We start from the raw sequence: 8,808 nt of genomic DNA on the forward strand, positions 1-8,808 counted from the left end.
TGTGTGGAACTCTCTTTTCCCACCCATGGGTAGGGGACAGCTGGGCTCCAGAGGTGGAGGCTTCACTCAGCAGCTGGGGAGCTGTGGTGTGGCTTGCATTTTTTAAAGGGAAACCTGGAGCTAGGGAATATGGGGAGGGAGATGTTCTCCTTCCCACTTGTCCTCTCAGGTTAACAAAGGAAAAAAGCAGAAACTTTTCTTAAGGTCCTTGAGGAGAGGAGTCATTTGATTCTTCTGGATTCTCACACTGGATTCCAGAGATGGCGGATGGAGGGAAGGGCTCTGAAAGCAGGAGTTCTAGTTTTTCCTCTCCTACTGCCTGCCAGGGGTAGGGAGCAAGGGACCTGCCCTCCTGCATTTCTGCCATAAAGTGAACAGATGTCGTTGCCTTCAAATGCACCTAATAAATCTCACTTTCCTGTGCACTTTTGGTGATGTTTAGGTTTGGAGAGAAAATGTTAAAAGTGTTGAACTCTTAAAATGTGCAGACTCAGTGGTACTATATAAAGCCAAATACTTGGTGTGAATTGGTTTTCCTTTTTCTTTTCTTTTCTTTTTCTTTCTTTTGTACAGGAGATTGAACCAGAGGCACTTTACCACTGAGCCCCATCCTCAGCCCTTTTCATGTTTTATATTTTGAGACAAGGTCTTGCTGAGTTACTTAGGGCCTCTCTAAGTTGCTGAGGCTTGGTGTGAATATTTTTAAAAGATTGATGCCCGTCCAGGATTTCTAAAGTCTCATAATTAACTCTTGGAATACCACTGAGCTGATTTTTTAAGTTGCCAAGTCTGGGAAGGAAACCGGATCTGCTCTGGCTGAAGCTGCATTTTATTGTGCCTCTGGATATGATTAAAGCACTAAGCCTGATTCTTTCCATGGTGGTGAGCAGACAATTTTTAAGACTTGGGGTGGTGATGTGTTCAGGGGTCTACAACCCCGTGGAGCTGGGCAGTACAGCTCACTCTGGGATCCGGGCCTCTCCAAACAGTCAGAGTAACCTGCCTTTCTGTTCTGCTCCCGTGCTCTCCTCCTTTGGAAGGTAGATGCACGCATTCATTTTCCACATGGGCAGAGAGCCGAGCCAAGTTTCACTCGACCCGTCAAGCCATATATTCTTAGGAAGGAATGTCCCCTCTTGCCCAGTGAAACAGTGCTACTCTGGCACAGGAATATGTCCCTCCTTCTGTAGCAACAAGTATCCACTTCTGGCCACATGCCATTTGGGGTAGATTTTCTAGTCTGAACAAGGGTAAACACTTTTAATGAATATATGAATTGAGGGCTTTTAATGACTTGATACAAGAAGTCTCCTAAGGTAGGTCTGGCCCCCTAACACCCACAGAGAGCTAGCAAGAGCTTGAACTTGCTTTTGTTCAAACTCAGCCAGAAAGCATCCCGATTGGTGCAGCATGTTCCCCAAAGCTATTATTAGTGCAGGGATGTCAGGATCAGGACTAGCAAACACTGTTTGAAAGGTAAATAGATTGCAAGAAGAAAGTTATACAGTTTCTCCCAAAGTCCAGTGAAGGTGTGTTCCTTGCCACTCCTCTGAAATTCGAGAGTTGAGCAGAAATTCTGTATTCCTTCCACCCTTTCCCCTCCTTTCCCTTCTTTCTACAGCACTCGTCTCTTTCTTTGTTTTCTTTCTTAAACTCCCCTCAGTAAATGTGATTTTAATACAGTTTCACAAAATGGCAAGTGTCTAAAAACCTCCTTCATTCCCCCGTTTCTTATCTCTGAGCTAGTCTGTGCTGAAACTGCTTTGGAAATAAAATACTGATGAAATTCCAAGAGCACCCAAGAACCCCGGCCCAGTGGCCTGACACCCTCCAGCTGAGCAGAGATGGTCTCACTGATGATGTAGTGCCTGTAGGTAAAACGGAAAGATGGAGCTATTAACAATGACAACCTAAATCAGCAGAATAGAGAAATCCCTGCCATGGGAACAGTTGCCAGATCTATGCTAAGTGTTGCCATCAAGTTCTTCAGGCAATTGGGATGTGTATGGATGGTTAACTTGGATAAAAGGGAAAACTTCTGACCCGTATCCACTAGCGATATGGCTTCAAAGCCAGAGAAGAACAACAAGCACACAAAGAAGCGGCGGTTGCCACCAAAATAAAAAGTGAAAATATCAGGTCTTTCCCCAGCTAACTGCAGTACTAGAAGGTGGGTATTAAAGAAATATTGAATAAATGGCTTTTCTTTTGCACTTTGCATCTCATGTTACCAAGAGCATTGTTCCTACTGCTTCATGGGCCATTTCAGGTAAACAACTGGATATTCATAAGTGATTAAAGATCGACCACCTCTCCCTATACATGTAGGGGCAGAAGAACCAGGAAGAAGATGCTGGCTACATAGCAGCACTCAACTAAAAAATAAGATGTTTAATCAAAAAGTATCTAATACCCAAGTCAAAGACTCTCATGTTCTCCTTCAAGATCTTTCCCTCAAACTCAGATGCTGGGCAGAGCACCCCTCTATAGCTGTGGGGAAAGCAGTTAGTATACATCTTTACATTTGCCCAAGGAAAATTGTCATGCCAGGGAGCTTAAAGCCAAGCAAACCAGCATAGGGACCTTACCAACATTCCTACTGGGACCACATGGACAGCAAAGCACAAAGACCCGGGAACTTGCTAGACGTGATCTCTGCAACCTACTTAACACTTTGAAAGATTGTTTCTTGGCAAAAATAAACACTAAGGAGAGTGACTTAATTTATTCCGCCTCACAGGAAATTGGGGTATTCTTTCTGGTTAAATTATAGGATATTTGGTTAATTTTTAAGCATTATGGGGCAAAACAAGACCTTTTTCAAGACGTGCATACACATAAGTTGGCATTTGCAATTTCATGCACACCTGCACCCAGTCCAGCCAGCCCCTTGCAAGGGTGACATGTGTGGAGATGTCTCAGCACTCTGCAGCCTGACAGAGTTCATGGCCAGAACTCATAGCCATACAGCCCACAGGGCTGGATAAACGCTGGTGAGCACATAGACGTCCCTTCTCTAGACCATGCTGATCAACCCCCATTGGTGAACACACTATATCTGCAGCCAATGACAGCACCGTCCAGCGAGTTTCTGTTTCATCTTTCCAGTTGTGATTTCAGTCTAGTCATGCTTGCCCATGACCACATCCCGTCATCTTAATTAGAGACAGGGGTTTGTAAAACTCCTCTGCCACCCATTAGTGATTATTTGTAGGGTAATCACATCCACAGAGGCTCAAAACAACTGTTCTATCCTTGCCGATCCTTACTCTTAAGGGAGACTTTATCTTGAAGTTCTGGGGACATCTTAACCGACCTCTTTACTGACCATTTCCATCTGAAGATCCAGGGCATCCTGACCTCCATTATGCCCTTCCTTTGGTTTGTATGCTGGGCAGGACTTGCCTGTTATTGAGATGAAGCAACTATATGCCCATTGGATGTGGGAAGCTCACCCCAGCATTCTGCAAATCTCTGAAACTATACCCTGGGATGCATGACAAAAATAAATCTCTCTTTTATTATTTCATTTCTGATTATAGAAACAGATACCTGGATATAAAATCAATCTAAATGTCCATTAATGGATGAACAAATTTAAAAATTCAATACACACACACACAGAGGAATATTATTTAGCCTTTAAAAAGAAGGAAGACCTGGAATTTGCAGCAACATGGATGAACCTGGAGGACATAATGCTATGTGATGTAAACCATACACAGAAAGACAAATACAGTACTGCAAGATCTCACTCATGTGTGGAACTAATTGCACTCATACAATATGTAAGCAGAATGGTGGCTACCAGAGCCTAGAGATGAGTGAAGAGATGTTGGTCAAAAGGGACAAAATTTCAGTGAAACAGGATAAATAAGTTCAAGAGCTCTATTGTATAGCACAGTTGCTATAGTTAGTAATGTATACTTGAAAACTGCTAAGAGAGTAGATCAAAATGTTCTCATAAAAAAATAAGTACATATGGTTATGGACATGTTAATAAATTGATTTAACCACTTAACAATGGACATGTACATCAAAGTATCACATTATATACCAGAAAGACGTATCACTTTTTTTTCCATTTTTTTAATTGATTGTTCAAAACATTACAGAGCTCATGATATATCATCTTTCATACATTTGACTCAGTTGGGTTTTGAACTCCCCAAATACATAATGCAGACTCACTTCTGTTACATACTCACATTTTTACATAATGGCATATTAGTGACTGTTGTATTCTGCTACCTTTCCTATCCCCTACTATCCCCCCTCCCCTCCCCAAGACGTATCACTTTTATTTGACAAGTATTTGAACAAAACTCTAACAATGCATGCAAATGTAAATAGAAAGCTTAAATAATCCAAGACCTGCCAGGCATAATGGTACATGCCTATAATCCCAGCATATTGGGAGGCTGAGGCAGGAAGATGGCAAGTTCAAAGCCAGCCTTAGCAATTCAGTGAGGCCTTAAGCAACTCAGCAAGACCCTGTCTCTAAGTAAAATATATTTTTTTAAAAAAGGACTGGGGAGATGTCTCAGTGGCTAAGAGTCCTGGGGTTCAATCCGTGGTACCAAATCATCATCATCATCATCATCACCATCATTCAAGACCTGATCTCTGAAGTAATTATTATAAATATCCTCTCTTCTGTATGTATGCATATACATCTATAAACATTTACCAAGATGATATATATGGCTGCATTGACATTGGCTATTACCATACACAGAAGGTCACAAGTGTCCCCAAAGTTAAGCCCCTTAATATCCCAATAAATATACACCTACATCATTTGTAATGACTACAGGTTCTCCCTTTAAGTGCATATACTATAAAGTATTTAGATAATTCTCTATTTAATGGATAACATATACTTATGTTGCTTGTTTTTTACCACTCTAAACAACTCTGTGGAGAAACTCTTTGTATCTAACATATCTGTACACGTAATGACATGTTCATCAACTCATTAACTGTTCTGTCATTTATTGGACAAGCATATTGTACTGATTTCATCACTCAGAAGTGTTTAATCTTAGAAAACTTACTTGCACACTCTAGATTTCTGTTTCTTCCAAGAGGTTGTTTCTCATTATATTGAGTGTTCCTTCTAGAATTAACATTTTATGGTCACTTTTCCTATTCTAAAAACCCATGGGAAGCATTATAAATGGATGCCAATCAGCTCTCTCTGAACATCTTCCTTTTTGTCTCAGGAAAAATGATTGACAGTTCAACTTGTTACCCTTCTGATCTCTCATCTGGGAACATGAAGCCACATAGGACTGCCTAACCCTAAAGATATAAGTCCAGTTGGTTGCCAGGAATCTGAGATTTAAATTATCCTTTAGTTCTAACTAAATCTCCATGGACTGCTCCATTAGTGTTCTCAATTTGAGCACACCCACTTCCCAAAATTCCAGACTTATGGCATCACTGTATCCTCATTTAATGCCTTAGTCCCCAAGGCTCAGGATGTGACCTAGTCCATTCCACAGGCTGGAGCCCACACTGAAACTCGGATGTACTAGCGATCTGTCCCCACTGAGCATCGAGTTCCTAGTATCCTGATACAATGGGGTACCTGCCACAACCTGGGTGTGATGAAGCAGACAAGTCTCAGCTGGCGGGGTCCTTGCCAAGGAATTTCCAGCCCCAGCGCAAAAGCAATAACATGCAATAACATTGCTAGCTGATGGCGATGGGGCAGCTGCACAGATTCCTCAGCCCAATGCTGGCTGATTAATGGGCGAGGCAGGGAGTGCCTCACTGGGGACCCGTTCTTGGACTGTCCTTGCCCTTCAAGGGAACAGCCCTTGGAGCAGCCCCGAGAATTCAGGTCCAGATTAGTGTAAGCTCCAGAAGGGAAGCCTGCTAAAAATAACAATAACCATGATAGCAACAATGGTAAAAACAACTGACATTTGCATGGCACCTTATGGACACATATTTCTTGTATGTCAGCTTTTTTTAAATACCTTTATTTTATTTATTTATTGTTTTCTTTAAGTGGTGCTGTGAATCAAACCCAGGGCCTTGAACATGCTAGGCGAACACTCTACTGCTGAGCCACTACCCCAGCATCCCCTCTTTTTTTAAATCTTATTGCAAAGGTAAAGTTGAGACTCAGAAAAAAATAACCACTTTACTAAGACCACAGAACTATTAAGGAACAGCATGTAGGTTCTCAATTTTTTTTAACTTTTTGCTGTAACTTTTCTTTCTATATTACTTGCCTTTTTGTGGTTCTGGGGGAATGATAAAGGGGCCTGCCACAGACCCAGGATGATCCAAACAGATAGAGGACTTCCAGGTCTATGCGGTGGTCTTGAATTTCTCCAGTTGGGTGCCATCCAAATCAGAGGTCCCTAGCTCCTCACGGGTGGTTTATGACCTCAAGAGATCTCTGCACCCTTATTCTCTGAACAAGGAATTCACCCCACCCAAATGATGCCCCCAAAGTGGCCGCTGGGTTCCTTATCCCAGGCTTGTCTTTGTGGATAAAGGACCTGATTTTAGGATAGAGTGACATTATCTTCTCCAAAATAAAACATAAACAATGATTCGAATAATGACTTTTCAAATGTGGGCCAAGCACTTCAGATTCTATTGAGATAGTGGAGCTCCAGTTGCTGAGAGGCTGCCATGCTGTGGGATATCTGTACCAGGAGAGAGGAAGGGAAGGTCTTGAATAATAAAGAGAGCACAGCCCCACCTTCTCAGAGGAGGGGGGGGGCTGAATAGATGGGGGGGGCACCCATCTGTAAACATCCTGAAAGAGCAACCCAGTGCGGGGCGCAGGGGGTAGGGGGGGTGAGGGGGCAGCCACATCATCTAGGCTGCAGGAAAGCAAGGCTTCCTGAGCACAGGAGTCCCTCTTTATTCAGTCAAGCATCCCAAACAACTAGAACAGAACCTAGCACACGGAAAGTGTCCCCCAAATACGTGTAGAATGACTGAAGCAAAACCTCACCTAGGTTTGAAATAAGAATGTATGGCACTCTCAGGAAGAGGGCAGAGTGATTAACCACATAGAATGTTTTCACCATAACTAATCCACCATACAATAATAATACCTGAAGGAAAGCAGATCATCCACCACAATAGCAATAAGTAAACAATCAAAAAAAATCAATCAATAAGCCTAGGGTCATCTTACAAATATTGCAACACTTAACATGAATGTCAAAAGGGCAGGACCTGGGAAGGGTGTGGACAGCAGCAGGAGCTCCAGCATCTGCTGCGCTCTCACGGGGCACACTCACACTGAGCATTTCAAGAGGATGCAGGCAAAATCTGACTGCAAGAAAGGACTCTGTCCCGGGAGGGAGCAAGACACCTGGATTTTCAAAATGCCATGAATTAAAAGTATGAAGAGGGAATCAGATTCCAAAACTAAAGATGAAGCTAAGACTCTGCTCAGTAAATCCAAAACCCAATTCCTGGCCTGCTCTTCACACCTTCGCTTCTGCTGTATTCCTTCAGCAGAGCCTTTCCTGACACCCTGCTCCCCAAGAGCGGTGGGGTGCAGGTCCCAAATTTCCCTGTGCTGTCTTCTAGCAAACGTTCCAACTAAGTTCTGAGCGCCTTCACAGCAAGGTTCTGTATCTTATTCCTTCCTGAGTCTTAGCTCCTAACATAATATCTTAGATATAGTAGATACTCAGTAAATGACTGTCCAAAAATTAAGTGAATTAATAGCTCCATCATGTACCCAATAAGTCTAGACTCCTCCCTTCGGTGTGCTCATGTCCAGAGTCACCACATACTATGTAGTCTATCTCTTCATTCCTACCGTCAGGGTGTTTGCTGGGATCTTCTTCCTTTGTATACACTGTCACACTGGGTTCCTAACATTGGTCTCCTTGCCTCTAAGCTGTCTTTATTTCAATCCATCCTCCCTAACAGAAGTGGTCAACTTGTAGCCCACACACATCCCTTGCTTAGTCCTGAGGGTACTCAAAAAAAAAAATAAAAAACATTTTTAATTAGTTTCTTACATGTTTAATTCAGGAGATTTTGCATGACATTTTGCTTTTCCAAAGTTTCTTTAAAAATCAAAGGGACTGAAGCCAGTCACAGTGGCACACACCTGTAATTTCAGTGACTCGGGAAGCTGAGGCAGGAGGATCACAAGTTTGAGGCCAGCCTGGGCAACTTTTTGAGACCCTCAGCAACTTAGCAAGACCCTCTCTCAAAATAAAAATAAGAAGGGCTGGAATGTAGCTCAGTGGGAAAGAACCCCTGGGTTGAATCCCCTGTACCCCCTACCCCCGCCAAAAAAAATCATAGAATTAGCAACAAAGGGACTTCATTCCCACATTGCTGCAGTCAGCTGGGAGGAGCTGGGGAGCTGGGCACTTTCAGCAGAGATAACCCTCTGTCTCACCTGGCCTGCGTCCCTCCTGTGCCCTATGGGCTGGCCCCCATAGGCACTGATGACAGAGGCTCCCACTCTGATCTATCATGAGAGTTATCTATAGGAAACACAGACCTGGTCAAATCAGATCACATGACTGCTATCTAACTATGCTAGGGAAATAAAATCATGCAAAACCTATCATTCACTGGCCCCAGACACCTTCCCATCTCTGAGGTCTTGGTCAAGTTCTGTGCGATGGCCAAAAGAATGAGCTGGAACCAGACTTCCTAGGTGAAAATCCTCTCCAAGCCTTCATTTCCTCATCTATAAAATGGAGATGATACTTGTTGATACCTCATGGGTTTTGGGGAGGAGCAAATTAATAATACATAGCAAGGACTTAACGAGTGACACTGTGGTCATTGTCCCTGCCCTTC

This window comes from Ictidomys tridecemlineatus, chromosome 6 (genome assembly GCF_052094955.1).
Source record: "Ictidomys tridecemlineatus isolate mIctTri1 chromosome 6, mIctTri1.hap1, whole genome shotgun sequence".
In the NCBI taxonomy this organism is placed as follows: Eukaryota; Metazoa; Chordata; class Mammalia; order Rodentia; family Sciuridae; genus Ictidomys; species Ictidomys tridecemlineatus.